This window comes from Panicum virgatum, chromosome 5K (genome assembly GCF_016808335.1).
Source record: "Panicum virgatum strain AP13 chromosome 5K, P.virgatum_v5, whole genome shotgun sequence".
Taxonomy (NCBI): domain Eukaryota; kingdom Viridiplantae; phylum Streptophyta; class Magnoliopsida; order Poales; family Poaceae; genus Panicum; species Panicum virgatum.
This window is the reverse complement of record NC_053140.1, coordinates 1,969,532-1,986,324: the sequence shown is the minus strand read 5'-3', so window position 1 is coordinate 1,986,324 and position 16,793 is coordinate 1,969,532.

Here is a 16,793-nt window from a genome sequence, read left to right as displayed (position 1 = left end):
CATAGCTTTTGGACATGAAATTTTTACAGTGAACTAAACATGCAAAGAGTAAGCTATCGCATAAATTTCATAATTTTTCGACTTCCAAAACTGCAGATATTAAATAAACAAGCTAAAACAAGCATTAATCATGATTAAATCAAAATATCAGAGAAACATTAAACAACCAGCAGCTTAAATATTTTTCCTAAGTTATACATGTCAAAACAACGCTAACCCAACTAGTTTTACCTTTTTACCATTTTTCTACTATTTACTAAGCATTTTCAAAGCTTGCAACCACTTAAACTAACATTTAAACTAGAGCAAAAACTATTTAGAAACTGAAGATTAACCTGTAAGGAAAGTTGTAGATCTTAGAACAAAGAATCCAACAAATTTTAGTTTGCATTTTTCTGATTTTTCTATGATTTACTACAATTTTTCAAAGTTTCAGCCAATTTATTACAAAAGAGCCCTTCGCAGCACTATTCCTTTGAGTCTATACTTGTGCAGAAAACCCCCTGGATTTGTCCCTATTGCTGCGTGGGGTCCCTGGTCGCGATTTTTGAGCAGAGGAGTATGGAGAGCAGCGATTCAGGCGAGGGGAGGGCTTCCCGGCGACGAGGAAAGGGTGGGGGAGTACGAGGGACGCGAGAGCTACCTGCGGGTGGTCTCGGTTGACGCCGGGGTGGCCGGAGGAGGGCCCTCGGCGGGAGCAGGAGCTTGGCGGCGGCGGTGGCGGCGTGGGGCGGCGGTCCGGCGAGGCTGGGCGAGTAAGGACGGGTTGGGGACCTTCAGTGGGCCGAGAGGGACCCGTCCCGGGGCTCGGCTCGAGCGGAGGTGGTCTGGAGGGGAGGGTCGACGGGGAGCAGGAGCTCTGGGCGGCTCCAATGGTGGCGGGTGGTGACTGAGCCTATTCCGGCCGTGGGGTGCTCACCGGCGGCGATGGAGGGGTGGATGAGCATGAGGAGGTCGAGAGCTACCCATTGGTGGGTTCGGACGAGGTTGGGGGCGGCCGGAGAGGGGGTCTCCACGGAAGCAGGGGCACGACGGCGCTGATGGCGTGTGGCGGCGCCTCTGGCGCACGAGCAGGGGCTCGGCCCGGCTCTAGGAGGAGTGGAGCAGGTGCGGGGCGAAGCGAGGCGGCCTAGGGCGCAACAAATCGGCGGCAGGACGGTGAGGGGTGGCCGGCGCAGGGCTCGGCGATGAGCTGCACGACCTCGGCTCCGTCTGAGCTCGAGGAAAGGAGGAGAACGAATGGAAAAAGGCTACGAACGTCGAGGAGAGCGGCGAAGCTTCGAGACGCGACGACGTCTGCCGCGACGGCCGACGCGTGGCGTGGAGGGCGAGGATCGCCGGGCGGCGACGCGTGGGCGGCATGAGCGCCGAGAGCAGATAAACACTGGAGAAAATAATTCAACGAAACCCAGTTTGATTTTGACTGTCCAAAACTCAAAATTTCATATAGAAACTCAAAAAATTCCAAGAATGAAAGTTGTTCAAAATTTAATTTCCTCCAACTTTTGTTTCAGGAAAAACTTCATTTGAAAATTAAATCATAGTTTAAAATTTGAAATTTTGAAACCAACTCATTAATGTCCTTTTCCAAAGCGAAATCAAAAGTTTTCTTCAAAGTTTGTGCTGAAACTTGAAAAAATCATAACACGAAAGTTTTTTTTTCCACCACTCCAAACTCTACAACTTTGGTTTTAGGCAAAAGTTGATTTGAACAAGAATTTCAAAGTTGTTTTTAGAGCATGTTTTATTGGGTTTAAAGCTAGACATCATTTCATGTGTTAAAGTACTAGCAAAATTTAATCAAAAAAATATTTTATGCATGCACGGTTAGTGTTAATGATGATAACAAACACATAATTAACCTTAACTACAGGTAATTAACACCTGGTGTGTTACAACCCTACCCCCTTAAAAGAATCTCGTCCCGAGATTCAGAACGTAAGACTCTTAAGGGAAGAGGAGCAGACCAACCATCAAAAGCGGCAGGAAACAATCACACCAGATAAGCTCGATGTTGATGGTAGGAGCCGTTGCAGATAAGGATTGAGAACTTAGAGAAAGTTCAAGAAGCAAAGTGTAAGAAACACGATATCTTCCGAAATTTTGTCGGACTGGTAACTTGTCCAACTTTACATTTTCTATGCCCTCTTGTCCCCACAGTGATGGCACAGGTTGCATGATCATCTCGCCAGATCAACCAGGGTCCCTGGTCTACCACCTCTTGCAGTCTTCTAACATTTTCGTCCATTAGTAGTTCTTTCAAGATCATCCCTTTGGTAACTTCGGAAGAAAGACTCACTAGATTTAGGTCCGGTATAGAGATTTCTAGGCCGAACAGCGAAAGATAGATGTGGGGAATGCCCATGAGGAGATATCACACCGACATAGTTGTACAAGGGATCATGATTAGCAACCTCAATCCTAGTGTGTGTCGAGTAGTATAAGCATGTGTCGATTGCTCAGCGTAGGCTCTTGGTTCCCTTGCGACACCGTCAAGCATACTTCCAACGAGAAATCCCTTGTAGCACAGATAGATCATGCACGGATAAGCATTACAAGACGGAGGGATAGCAAGGAGATGATCCAAAAACAGAGGCATAAAATGAGAGCAATAGGGATTTGCTGCCGCAGACTGCAGGAAATAAAACTCTGGCTTAAGATCCACATACAACTTGCGTCCATCGACGAAATTATCTGATAAACGATCAACATGCCATTTGGTCCGGTTGGACAGCAACACGAGATCAAGCCCAATAACCATTCAGATGCCTGAGGAAAGTAAAGATGAAACAAGCATGACACATATAAGGAAATAGAGATACCATCCACAGATTTGGTGGATAAAGCAATGGTATGATTCGCAAGGCAACGATTCTGACGCCAAGGTAGAAAAAGAGATTAGCATTGCACTAGCTCATCTTTAGAATAAGCGACAGAGAGGTTCCACCATGATTGTAGGTATGGCTTTTGACCATCAGGCACATGAGCAGACCACAGACATAGACAAGCACTTGGTGAAACTTGGCTAGGGTAAGCGGGTCAACGAAAATGTCTACAGGATGCATAGATCCTGGATTTTTGCAACACAAACAACCGTAACTAGCACTACGTTTAAGATTTCTAGCTCCAAACCTTGATCAGGGTCATTTATGGAACTCAAAAGATTAGACATGCATTTCAGATTTAGGATTTCACCACTAAGGCGATAGGAAGTTCCTCTTTGCATGCAGCCAGGGACGGCTCTTGCTAACGACAATGCTTTTAATAAAACACCAAACTCGATTCGTACACGGCTCTTCAACTAGAACGGTTGGTGAAGTCTCGTAAAGCTTCTTGATCCAGCAGGGAAAAGGTTAACAAATCAAGGATATGGTGATGAGACGAAGCGATCATGTTCTCATCGAGTTGAAATCACAACACGAAGAAAACGGATATCGGTGAGATTCAGCACAAGGCTTGGGAGAACAAGTGAGGATAACACGGAAGAATGGTTGGAAAGTATCTTCTGGAACATCCTTACTCAGAATTTATTATCTGATTGATTTGTATGATGCTAGTTGCAAAACATGCCCATTTATGCCGATGCAACCAAGGAATAATGACAAAATATATTCCAACTAAGAGTGCAAATGCTCGATAGCCATGATAATGATGCACCCTAGAGATGGATGATTGCAATGCCAGTGCAATAAAATGATGGATGAAATGGTGCATATGACACGATGCATTTGCCATGATGCTGGCCCAATGATGCATACACCATGATGCAAAAATGATGATGCTCTTGATGTATGCATGTATGAGATGCATAAAATATGATGCATACACACGTGAGTTTGCGATGCACACAATGCAACACGCGTCTTATGACCATTCCCTCGCGACTAACCTCGCGTTAACCCTATACCCTTGAGTAAGGATTAGAAGTTAAGACACTAGTAAGGTTGCATAGAAGGGGATTGCAGTGAGTTACGTCACAAATACCTAGACACCAGCGCGCTCCTAGTGGCTCAATCATGTGGCTGCAGCACACATGAGACCCTAGGTTCCGTCGTGGCATCAGGGTTATGTAACGAAACACAACTGCAAGAGAAATCGATAGTGGCAACCCAACAGTGCCAACAGCAAGATAAATTAAAGAAACCGAAGACACCCGAAGTGTACTCGGACGCATACCCGTTAGTCAGCCTACGCATTCCCGATCATGATGCAACACAATGCACTGACCAATGAGGTGATGCAGGATGTTACAACGACTCTACTCAAAAGTTATCATTATCATAAATCTTTTTAATTTCTCCAAAAATTAACTGAGCAAGACGAAGGTACACGATTTCAAATTGTCGTGGTGCTGCAAACCACGGCCGGGTGGCGGAAGGCACCCGCCCTAGCCCAGAGGGTGTGTACTCAGGGGGTAGCTAGTCTTAGATCGATCTCCCTTCAGAACACAAGAAACACAGCAGGATTTAGAGTGGTTCGGGCCGCCGGAGCGTAATACCCTACATCCACTGTGTGTTGTATTGCCTTCCCACAAGCGTGAGGAGGTGCGAGAGCTTGAGTCTGTATTGTGGAGATGATGTCTGAACCTCCCGTGTTCTAGCGGGCGTGCTCTCCCTTTTATATGTCCAAGGGGAGCACGTACACTGAGCGGGGCCCCGACATGTGGACCCGGCGATGTATTATAAACTACACTTTGGCCTTCAATGGCTCAGATCCGGAGATCTTGTCGTCGGCTTCTGTGCGTAGCTTCTGACCAGGGATGGTCTTGAGTTGTCCTGTCAGAGTAGAGTCTAGCCTTTGCAGTCGCGCGTCGAGGTCACGATGAAGCGCCGAACTACTGACTCAGTCTACTGTAGCAGCGTGCACTGTTGCTTCAGTCAGTAGCTGGTCATCATGACTCGTCGCTCATGCGCGCAGCGCTGAGTCTTTAATGCTTGTCTCGGTATCTGGCGATCCACAGTGTGGACTGACAAAAGCTGCCCCGTGCCCAGAGGCAGCAGATCCCGCCTCAACCACTCGCACTTAATGCGGGTGGGTGAGGGAGCTTCCAGCGGAAGGCTGGCGCCCGCGCCCGCGTCTGCGTGACACGTGGCGGCTCCGGACCCCACCCGAGCAGCTTGCTGAGCCGAGAGCTCACGGGGGTCCGGGTAGGCACGTGGAGGTCCCGGACCTGCCTGCGGGAGTCCGGATGGCACGTGGAGGTCCCGGACCCGCCTGCGGGGGTCCGGGTCCGCGGCCACAGGTGCTGAGCATTTCCACCTCTGGGACACGTGGTGACACCGGACCCGTCCCCAAACGGGAAGCGGGTCCGGCACCGTTGGTCCGGTGAGATGGAGTCGGAACCCAGGAGTCCGGCTGCTCAGCTCCTTAGGGCGTAGTTACGGATAACTACGCGAGTCTTGGCACAGTAGGAGTGGGTACCCCAGTTGTAGGGTACCGACAGTGGCCCCCGGGCCCGCCTCGGGAGAGGCAACGAACCCGCAGGTGGGGCCACTACTGTGAGCAACTTGGCTGCTTCTGGCACCCAGCGGTGCGCGCCGCAAGGGTCTTGCCCTGTATCGTCCATCCCTTGGGTCACCTGCTGCATCATCACGTTTGGACCTGCACATGACTCAAGGTAGATGCTTAGTAGCGTGCCCACGGGTCCCAAATCCTGTTGGCTGTAATCCTTTGAGATGGATAGCTAGGTTCAGTGAACGAAGCTCAAGGGGCCGGCCTTTAGGTTAAGAGAAAGTCCGGACCTCCAGGTTCCCAGTCCTAGGTACTACGGCACTCATTCACAGGAGGTGGTGCGTGCAGGCTTAGGGTACGGAACCAGGCTAAGCGGCTACACGGCTCCGGACCTCCCCGGAGAATGAGTGCGCTTCCCTGAACCTGCAGGTTCCCAGGGGTCCGAACCCCTCTCTTCCATGAGGGGTCTCGAGCTAAGTCACTAACTAGCCAACTCAATTCGGACCACAATCACCGCACAAGAGTAAGAAGCCACGTGGGGGTTAGCGCAAACAGAATGCGTAGATCGAAATTGGAATGTAACATCCTTAGAGGCGAACTGAGAATAAACTTTTCCTTTATAACTAGATGTACATGAGATGTGCGATGTAAGCCAGAACACGGGTTTATGAGGCCGGAGCTGTCCGGACCTCCGGGCCCCCAGTCTTAGGTACTACGGTACTCACCCTAGGGAGGTAGAGCATGCAGGCTTAGGGTACGGAACCAGGCTAAGCGGCTACACGGCTCCGGACCTCCCCGGAGGGTGAATACGCTTCCCTGAACCTGGTTCGCAGAGGTCCGGACCCCTCCACGGGGGAGGCTCACCGGACTGGACCACACGGAAGTACTACATAGTTACAAAGGAAAAGATTTTATTCCCTGCTGGGCCTCTAAGAGTAGGACTTACAGAGATGTAGAGTCGGGGGTACGACCGGAGTCGGCTTTCCGCCGGAGAGAGCCACTAGAGCCGGCTTTCCGCCGGAGCGGGCTTGGTGCGACCGGAGTCGGCTTTCCGCCGGAGCGGCTTGGTGCGACCGGAGTCGGCTTTCCGCCGGAGCGGGCTTGGTGCGACCGGAGTCGGCAGTCCGCCGGAGCGGGCTTGGTGCGACTGGAGTCGGCTTTCCGCCGGAGCGGGCTTCCTCTCATGAGTGAGGTATGCTGTGAGCTGGGATTTGTCGCTCCGCCGCTCGCAGCTTGTGAGGGGGCCCTTGACGGGTGCCCTGACTCTTGCCGGCGGGCGGCGCGCGCCGCCGCCAACGGTGGCTGCTCCACAGGCACAGTTGCCCCTGGAGCAGGAACGCGAGAGGCATGTGGCGTGGAGGACGCCACCCCCTCCGTCATCTCCACGTCGTCCACGCGAACCATGGGGACGAAGAAGATGATGAAATGCGACCAGCTAGCGCCCCTACCTGGCGCGCCAAATGGCGTGGCGCTAAAGGGAGGGTCGCACCCCCTACCTGGCGCGCCAAATGTCGTGGTGTTGCAAACCACGGCCGGGTGGCGGAAGGCACCCGCCCTAGCCCAGAGGGTGTGTACTCAGGGGGTAGCTAGTCTTAGATCGATCTCCCTTCAGAACACAAGAAACACAGCAGGATTTAGAGTGGTTCGGGCCGCCGGAGCGTAATACCCTACATCCACTGTGTGTTGTATTGCCTTCCCACAAGCGTGAGGAGGTGCGAGAGCTTGAGTCTGTATTGTGGAGATGATGTCTGAACCTCCCGTGTTCTAGCGGGCGTGCTCTCCCTTTTATATGTCCAAGGGGAGCACGTACACTGAGCGGGGCCCCGACATGTGGACCCGGCGATGTATTATAAACTACACTTTGGCCTTCAATGGCTCAGATCCGGAGATCTTGTCGTCGGCTTCTGTGCGTAGCTTCTGACCAGGGATGGTCTTGAGTTGTCCTGTCAGAGTAGAGTCTAGCCTTTGCAGTCGCGCGTCGAGGTCACGATGAAGCGCCGAACTACTGACTCAGTCTACTGTAGCAGCGTGCACTGTTGCTTCAGTCAGTAGCTGGTCATCATGACTCGTCGCTCATGCGCGCAGCGCTGAGTCTTTAATGCTTGTCTCGGTATCTGGCGATCCACAGTGTGGACTGACAAAAGCTGCCCCGTGCCCAGAGGCAGCAGATCCCGCCTCAACCACTCGCACTTAATGCGGGTGGGTGAGGGAGCTTCCAGCGGAAGGCTGGCGCCCGCGCCCGCGTCTGCGTGACACGTGGCGGCTCCGGACCCCACCCGAGCAGCTTGCTGAGCCGAGAGCTCACGGGGGTCCGGGTAGGCACGTGGAGGTCCCGGACCTGCCTGCGGGAGTCCGGATGGCACGTGGAGGTCCCGGACCCGCCTGCGGGGGTCCGGGTCCGCGGCCACAGGTGCTGAGCATTTCCACCTCTGGGACACGTGGTGACACCGGACCCGTCCCCAAACGGGAAGCGGGTCCGGCACCGTTGGTCCGGTGAGATGGAGTCGGAACCCAGGAGTCCGGCTGCTCAGCTCCTTAGGGCGTAGTTACGGATAACTACGCGAGTCTTGGCACAGTAGGAGTGGGTACCCCAGTTGTAGGGTACCGACACAAATGTTGGAATCAAAATGCCCAACATTGAGAGGTACTAGAAGATTCATTGGACCATGGATCGAAAGGTTTTGTTGACCGACATCAAGGTTTAGACAGCCAAAAGAGAAAGCAACAACACTTTTGCTGGAATAGGTTCGAGGTATAGATCAAGAGTTTGGATTTGAATGACAAGCTAGACTACTGGTAAGGTTCTCACAAAACTCCAAAGTCGCTGAGAAAGATCTTCTCAACCAGGGTCAGACTAGCAGGTTGTGTAGGTCTCACTACTAACAACACAAAATCTAGGTGAACCTTTAGGTAAAAGCATCACATTTTAGTAAACGACGCGGCAAGCATGACAATCAATCAAACTCAAGATTATGCCAAGATGCATGCACGTTCTATCGTTTCTCACCCAAGCAAGTACCAAATACGGTATACGAAGACGACTAGTGGCACAATTACGTACTCTCCCTATATATACTAGTCGTTCCTACAATTAAGGATTCATAACGTGCTTACGTAGTTAGTGTTCCTGCAAACAACCAAGACAACAAGAGATATAAATATCCATTTCTGGACCCTTCATGCCAGCACACACGAACGGCCCCCATGTGTCCTACGCCACACGGGTAACGCATATGCAGTTTCCCACATATTCACACATACATTACCATCCACTATAGAGATGGCACCCAAACGTTCGACGCTGAATGGGCAGCGCTGCATACGTCATAACAACATATTCACTTCCCGTACACTCGCCTTACGGGACATCCAAGGGTAGACATGTCCCAAGGGTCACGGTCATGGCCAACCGCATGACAGGTTTACATCTCGTAACATTGCCTTACGAAATGACCGTGATCACAATCACATGGTAGGAAATCCGCACTCCATATCAGGCGGCAGATAGCGACAGGCTCGTTTGAATTGAGCCTTATCACCTCCTCGTATGCTCATCATACGGGACCCGCGCACGTATGAAACACGTGGGCTATTCTTAGGACTACCAGAATGCTTACCTTGCTTACCTCAGCGTAGTTGCGTCGTTACACAATAGAAGTTGTGCACAAAAGTAAGGTTTAACGAGAAGTAAATGCTGGAAGTGCTGGAATGAATAGATACTTAGATGCCACCTAACTTGTAACACATAATTAGGGCATACGAACTATCTATCCTATTCCTTAGCGCATCTAGCGTCAACTTTTCGAAAAACCCAAAAATTTTGCAGTCAAGCACTCAAGTAATCACCCCCAGTGCAATTAGCTCTGATGCCAGCTGTCACAGAACGGTCCAAATAATACCAATCAAGTGCAATAATTAACACTTAAACTCAAACCAGAATTATTGCACTCAACCCGTACACTTAGACCGCCTGCTGTAACCAGGATCGATTGCACAGGAACTCTCGCCAAAAGACGAGCACAAATGATTACCAGCAACAAAAGCGTTTAAAGTCATTCAACCCGAGTTTAACAGAAACACCAACTTAAACTACAACAAGTGGTTACAAGTCAGTTTTACAAATCAAACCTCAGAGTTCAAACGCAGCGGAAAGTAATTTAGAGTTTAAAACAAGCTTCAAAACAATACGATAACCAACGTCGCAGACAAAGACGAGCTTCACACCTTGCCCACTGATGTGAGGCTCACCTGCCCGAACTTCACGAAGAAGACGGGACCCACTCAACCGACCAACCCGGAGGAAGTGGTTGACCGATCCACGAGGCGTAGATCTCTTCGGAGTCCTCCGGAACGTAACCTGCTAAAAATATATGGCAACAACAAGCTTGAGTATTCTAATACTCAGCAAGACTTACCCGTCCATGGGTATACTTAGCCCATTAACTAGACATGAAAGGCTTTTTGGTTCTGGAGTTATTTTGCTGAAAAGCAGCTAGCACTGAATCCTTACTTTCAATATTTTAGTGCCAATTGAGTTGACCGCTATAACTTAGGTTTGCCTAGTACTCTAGAGCATACATGGTTGATCACATTATCTTTTCAGAGCACCACAACCATAACTCATATTCTCAACTTTTCATTCCCAATTCCATTATTTACTACGATGTGACAGAGAGATCAAGGTTCTCATATCCGCGAGTCACGGCGAATCGATTCGATTTAACCTTGCAAGGTGGACCTAACCAACACGGCACGTATATGCCCCGTCGGGCTATACACACCAACCCTTCACATATGCACACTGAATAGGCGAACTGCCCTGCGACCCGGGACTGCTAGCCCCACCGATACCAACGAAGGGTCAGCCATGAGTTTGTATACTAGCTCCACTGGTGAAGACAGTATCAAGTCCGCCTACCGGTGCACATATGGTACTGAGCTTACCGGTTTCGACTACCTCCTACTCCCGGCATGCGGTTAGTACTGTTCAATCCTCGATCAATAGTGCCAACAACGGTACGGTCCTCAATCGACACAGGCGGAGGCTCACTTTCCATAACTTCCATATCCATAATCAATCCCTCTCCGCCCCGTCTTCATTTTTCCTTTCTTTTTCTCAAAGATTCGTTCTCCAATAACTTTTTCATAAGCAACAAAACCTATATCTCGTGAATGACAGGAATCACTCGTCTTCTACCGAATCCTAATTAAGCATTGCAGTACTAACGACCTGTATACTAGTAGAGCGACTGAGGAAACCTAGGGATCATGCATCTAAAGTTCCAATCAACTCCTAGAACTTAAATGCACAATAATTATATAACAATTATTGAATACTAAAATTAAGGGTTATGCACCGGGGCTTGCCTGGGATTAACACTGAATTAGTTAGTGTTGGTTAGATGATACTCGCTTGACGAGCACCTGCCTTCGGTCGTGCACATCGGGATCCATCCATCCATCTTCTGGATATGTCAACCAAACATTATCTTCGGGTTCGGCTCTGACTTTATCCTTTAGCTCCACGCGTCGTGCATCTAGCGTACCTATATGATATGCAACGATGCAAATGCATGAACGTAAGGAAAACAACACACGAGGCATTTAAAAGGCATACAAGATAAACCGAGTCACACCACACCGATTTAAGCACCAAAAGGTGTTTAATTAGATACTACTCAAATCTTCCATAGAAAGATAGCAAGGAACATCAAGTATGGTATGCAAAGCACGAGAGAGCAACTAAAGACTTTATTTAGCTAACAAGCCAACATAAACAAGTTTTATAAAAACCACCAACATACTAGCTCTAAATGATTTCACAAGGTTAGCACATGAACAAAACAAGTTGCCGCAATTATCTATGCAGGAAAACATTTCTTAGCAATAACAAAAGAAAAACTATATCTAGGAACCATATAAATGTTAAAACTTGTCATGCAGCAAGAACCTGTTAGCACAACTTAATTAGCATGACCAGATAATGATAAAGAGTGTAAAAACAATTTACCAACATTTATTGCTAACATAAAGCATTTATTTTAGCCTAAACAAGACAAACTGAACAAAAATAGATTTACACACATGTGCATAGCTTTTGGACATGAAATTTTTACAGTGAACTAAACATGCAAGGATTAAGCTATCGCATAAATTTCATAATTTTTCGACTTCCAAAACTGCAGATATTAAATAAACAAGCTAAAACAAGCATTAATCATGATTAAATCAAAATATCAGAGAAACATTAAACAACCAGCAGCTTAAATATTTTTCCTAAGTTATACATGTCAAACCAACACTAACCCAACCAGTTTTACCTTTTTACCATTTTTCTACTATTTACTAAGCATTTTCAAAGCTTGCAACCACTTAAACTAACATTTAAACTAGAGCAAAAACTATTTAGAAACTGAAGATTAACCTGTAAGGAAAGTTGTAGATCTTAGAACAAAGAATCCAACAAATTTTAGTTTGCATTTTTCTGATTTTTCTATGATTTACTACAATTTTTCAAAGTTTCAGCCAATTTATTACAAAAGAGCCCTTCGCAGCACTATTCCTTTGAGTCTATACTTGTGCAGAAAACCCCCTGGATTTGTCCCTATTGCTGCGTGGGGTCCCTGGTCGCGATTTTTGAGCAGAGGAGTATGGAGAGCAGCGATTCAGGCGAGGGGAGGGCTTCCCGGCGACGAGGAAAGGGTGGGGGAGTACGAGGGACGCGAGAGCTACCTGCGGGTGGTCTCGGTTGACGCCGGGGTGGCCGGAGGAGGGCCCTCGGCGGGAGCAGGAGCTTGGCGGCGGCGGTGGCGGCGTGGGGCGGCGGTCCGGCGAGGCTGGGCGAGTAAGGACGGGTTGGGGACCTTCAGTGGGCCGAGAGGGACCCGTCCCGGGGCTCGGCTCGAGCGGAGGTGGTCTGGAGGGGAGGGTCGACGGGGAGCAGGAGCTCCGGGCGGCTCCAATGGTGGCGGGTGGTGACTGAGCCTATTCCGGCCGTGGGGTGCTCACCGGCGGCGATGGAGGGGTGGATGAGCATGAGGAGGTCGAGAGCTACCCATTGGTGGGTTCGGACGAGGTTGGGGCGGCCGGAGAGGGGGTCTCCACGGAAGCAGGGGCACGACGGCGCTGATGGCGTGTGGCGGCGCCTCTGGCGCACGAGCAGGGGCTCGGCCCGGCTCTAGGAGGAGTGGAGCAGGTGCGGGGCGAAGCGAGGCGGCCTAGGGCGCAACAAATCGGCGGCAGGACGGTGAGGGGTGGCCGGCGCAGGGCTCGGCGATGAGCTGCACGACCTCGGCTCCGTCTGAGCTCGAGGAAAGGAGGAGAACGAATGGAAAAAGGCTACGAACGTCGAGGAGAGCGGCGAAGCTTCGAGACGCGACGACATCTGCCGCGACGGCCGACGCGTGGCGTGGAGGGCGAGGATCGCCGGGCGGCGACGCGTGGGCGGCATGAGCGCCGAGAGCAGATAAACACTGGAGAAAATAATTCAACGAAACCCAGTTTGATTTTGACTGTCCAAAACTCAAAATTTCATATAGAAACTCAAAAAATTCCAAGAATGAAAGTTGTTCAAAATTTAATTTCCTCCAACTTTTGTTTCAGGAAAAACTTCATTTGAAAATTAAATCATAGTTTAAAATTTGAGATTTTGAAACCAACTCATTAATGTCCTTTTCCAAAGCGAAATCAAAAGTTTTCTTCAAAGTTTGTGCTGAAACTTGAAAAAATCATAACACGAAAGTTTTTTTTTTCACCACTCCAAACTCTACAACTTTGGTTTTAGCCAAAAGTTGATTTGAACAAGAATTTCAAAGTTTTTTTTAAAGCATGTTTTATTGGGTTTAAACCTAGACATCATTTCATGTGTTAAAGTACTAGCAAAATTTAATCAAAAAAATATTTTATGCATGCACGGTTAGTGTTAATGACGATAACAAACACATAATTAACCTTAACTACAGGTAATTAACACCTGGTGTGTTACACCGAGAGAACAGAACTCCGGACCACAGGGGTCCGGCTGTTTGGACGTAGTCAAGGATAACTACAAGGCCCTTGCCTAGACACAGCAAGAGGGGGTACCCCAGTCCTGGGGTATCCTCCCTGATGACGATGTGTCCGCTGAGCGCATAGTCCGATTGGCTAAACGCTACGCGGTGGTAGAAGGGTGTTGTGGGGTTCTAGGGGTACCCACAGCCGGGTGGCGGAACGCACCCGCCTATTCCCAGTGAGGGAGTACTCGGGGAAGTACTAGGCGATGGGGCTGGATCTACGCTGAGACAAGGACTCAAAAACACACGATTTAGAGTGGTTCAGGCCGCCGGAGCGTAATACCCTACGTCCACTGGGAGATGTATTGTTCTTGGTGGTGTGTATGAACCTATCCTCTGCTGGCCTTGGCTCTTGCCCAGCCTAAGGTTTTCTAGCGGCGCCCCCTCCTTTTATAGATCAAGGGGGAGCGGATACATAGAACGTTGATGCCCCGACAGGTGGGCCCAACGTGACTGTGGCTACAGTGGTAGCGAATCTTTCCTCCGATATGCGTACTGCTGCTACTCTGACTCAGGGGGGGTCTTCTCTTGTCCCATCAGCGAGGCGCCCGTTGGAGTAGCGTAGCTTGCGGCGTAGCCTGCTGAGGCTATTATGTAGGCGTCATAATGGGCGAAACCGAGCCGTCGTATCCATCTGCTATGGCAGACTGGCAGGCGCGGCGTGGGCGGCGCAAGCGGCTCCACTACCTTGGTAATACGCGATCAATAGTGCCTCCTGGTCAAAGAATCGCCTCGGCTTCCACTGTATCAATGCGGGGCGTCCACCTACCGCAATAAATGCAGTGGTGGGTGAGGCTTTGTATGGAGACCAAGCGCCCTTGTATACGTGTCCGCGCCGGACCACCTAGAGGTAGGGCGTCGACTTCTTCCCTTAGCGAGGGGTCCGGTTACCATACAAGAGGTCCGGGACCCTATGAGGGGTCCGGGACTTCCGCGGGGGTCCGGACCCTTCGGGAGGTCCGGAGCCCCGGCTGTTCGGGCTGCCCGCCTCCTCCGGGACACGCGTCGTTCCAGGATCTTTCCCAGTCGTGAGGCAGGTCCGGGACCGTTGCCGAGAGAACAGAACTCCGGACCACAGGGGTCCGGCTGTTTGGACGTAGTCAAGGATAACTACAAGGCCCTTGCCTAGACACAGCAAGAGGGGGTACCCCAGTCCTGGGGTATCCTCCCTGATGACGATGTGTCCGCTGAGCGCATAGTCCGATTGGCTAAACGCTACGCGGTGGTAGAATGGTGTTGTGGGGTTCTAGGGGTACCCACAGCCGGGTGGCGGAACGCACCCGCCTATTCCCAGTGAGGGAGTACTCGGGGAAGTACTAGGCGATGGGGCTGGATCTACGCTGAGACAAGGACTCAAGAACACACGATTTAGAGTGGTTCGGGCCGCCGGAGCGTAATACCCTACGTCCACTGGGAGATGTATTGTTCTTGGTGGTGTGTATGAACCTATCCTCTGCTGGCCTTGGCTCTTGCCCAGCCTGAGGTTTTCTAGCGGCGCCCCCTCCTTTTATAGATCAAGGGGGAGCGGATACATAGAACGTTGATGCCCCGACAGGTGGGCCCAACGTGACTGTGGCTACAGTGGTAGCGAATCTTTCCTCCGATATGCGTACTGCTGCTACTCTGACTCAGGGGGGGTCTTCTCTTGTCCCATCAGCGAGGCGCCCGTTGGAGTAGCGTAGCTTGCGGCGTAGCCTGCTGAGGCTATTATGTAGGCGTCATAATGGGCGAAACCGAGCCGTCGTATCCATCTGCTATGGCAGACTGGCAGGCGCGGCGTGGGCGGCGCAAGCGGCTCCACTACCTTGGTAATACGCGATCAATAGTGCCTCCTGGTCAAAGAATCGCCTCGGCTTCCACTGTATCAATGCGGGGCGTCCACCTACCGCAATAAATGCAGTGGTGGGTGAGGCTTTGTATGGAGACCAAGCGCCCTTGTATACGTGTCCGCGCCGGACCACCCAGAGGTAGGGCGTCGACTTCTTCCCTTAGCGAGGGGTCCAGTTACCATACAAGAGGTCCGGGACCCTATGAGGGGTCCGGGACTTCCGCGGGGGTCCGGACCCTTCGGGAGGTCCGGAGCCCCGGCTGTTCGAGCTGCCCGCCTCCTCCGGGACACGCGTCGTTCCAGGATCTTTCCCAGTCGTGAGGCAGGTCCGGGACCGTTGCCAAGAGAACAGAACTCCGGACCACAGGGGTCCGACTGTTTGGACGTAGTCAAGGATAACTACAAGGCCCTTGCCTAGACACAGCAAGAGGGGGTACCCCAGTCCTGGGGTACCGACAGTGGCCCCCGGGCCCACCTCGGGAGAGGTACGAACCCGCGGGTGGGCCACTATCGTGATGTGTTTCTACGCAAGCTCGGTTGCGTTGGTGTGCTCATGCACAGAGCGGGTGCCCCGGACCCCTGAGGCCGGTACACTTGTCGCCAGGCTCAGGTACTAGAGCGCTCTCCTCAGGGCGACGAGGGTGTAGGCTTAGGGTACGGAACCAAACTAAGCGGCTACACAGACCTCGGGTCGCTCAGGGAGCAAGCACCACTTCCCGGACCCGGCACTTGGAGCGACCGTGGCGAGCGGTCTCCGCCGGAGCGGGCCACCGGAGTGGACTTGGAGCGACCGTGGCGAGCGGTCTCCGCCGGAGCGGGCCACCGGAGTGGACTTGGAGCGACCGTGGCGAGCGGTCTCCGCCGGAGCGGGCCACCGGAGTGGACTTGGAGCGACCGTGGCGAGCGGTCTCCGCCGGAGCGGGCCACCGGAGTGGACTTGGAGCGACCGTTGCTGACAATCCGATGAAGCATGTTACCGGACCTCATAGTAAGGTGCAAAGAAACCAAGCCTTATACTAGAAGAGAGCCCGGGACCTCTAAAGACAGTAGTCCTGGATACTAGAGTACTTGTAACAGGGTAGTGAAGTACGTAAACTTAGGGTACATTACCAGGCTAAGCCACGCGGAGCTTCTCTACCCCAGGATACAAATACCACTTCTCCAGAGCAGGTCCTTAGGGGTCCGGACTGCCTTCCAGCTAGAAGGGGTGTCTTCACCTGACCACAAGCCAGCAACTTAACTTGGATTGTTAGCAATAAGGGAAACTCCGGTCAAGAGGGAAGAATAGTTAAACCAAGGCGAATAAATGTAATCAGGGTGGAGCCTAGGTAAAACTGAGAAAGAAAATCTCCTTTATTATTGTGGTTGTCACGGTATACATCGGAGGTCGGGATTACGAGGTCGGACCTCCACCGCTCCGGACCGCTTTTGCCTGTTTGTGTGATAGGGCCAGAGGTCGGGTT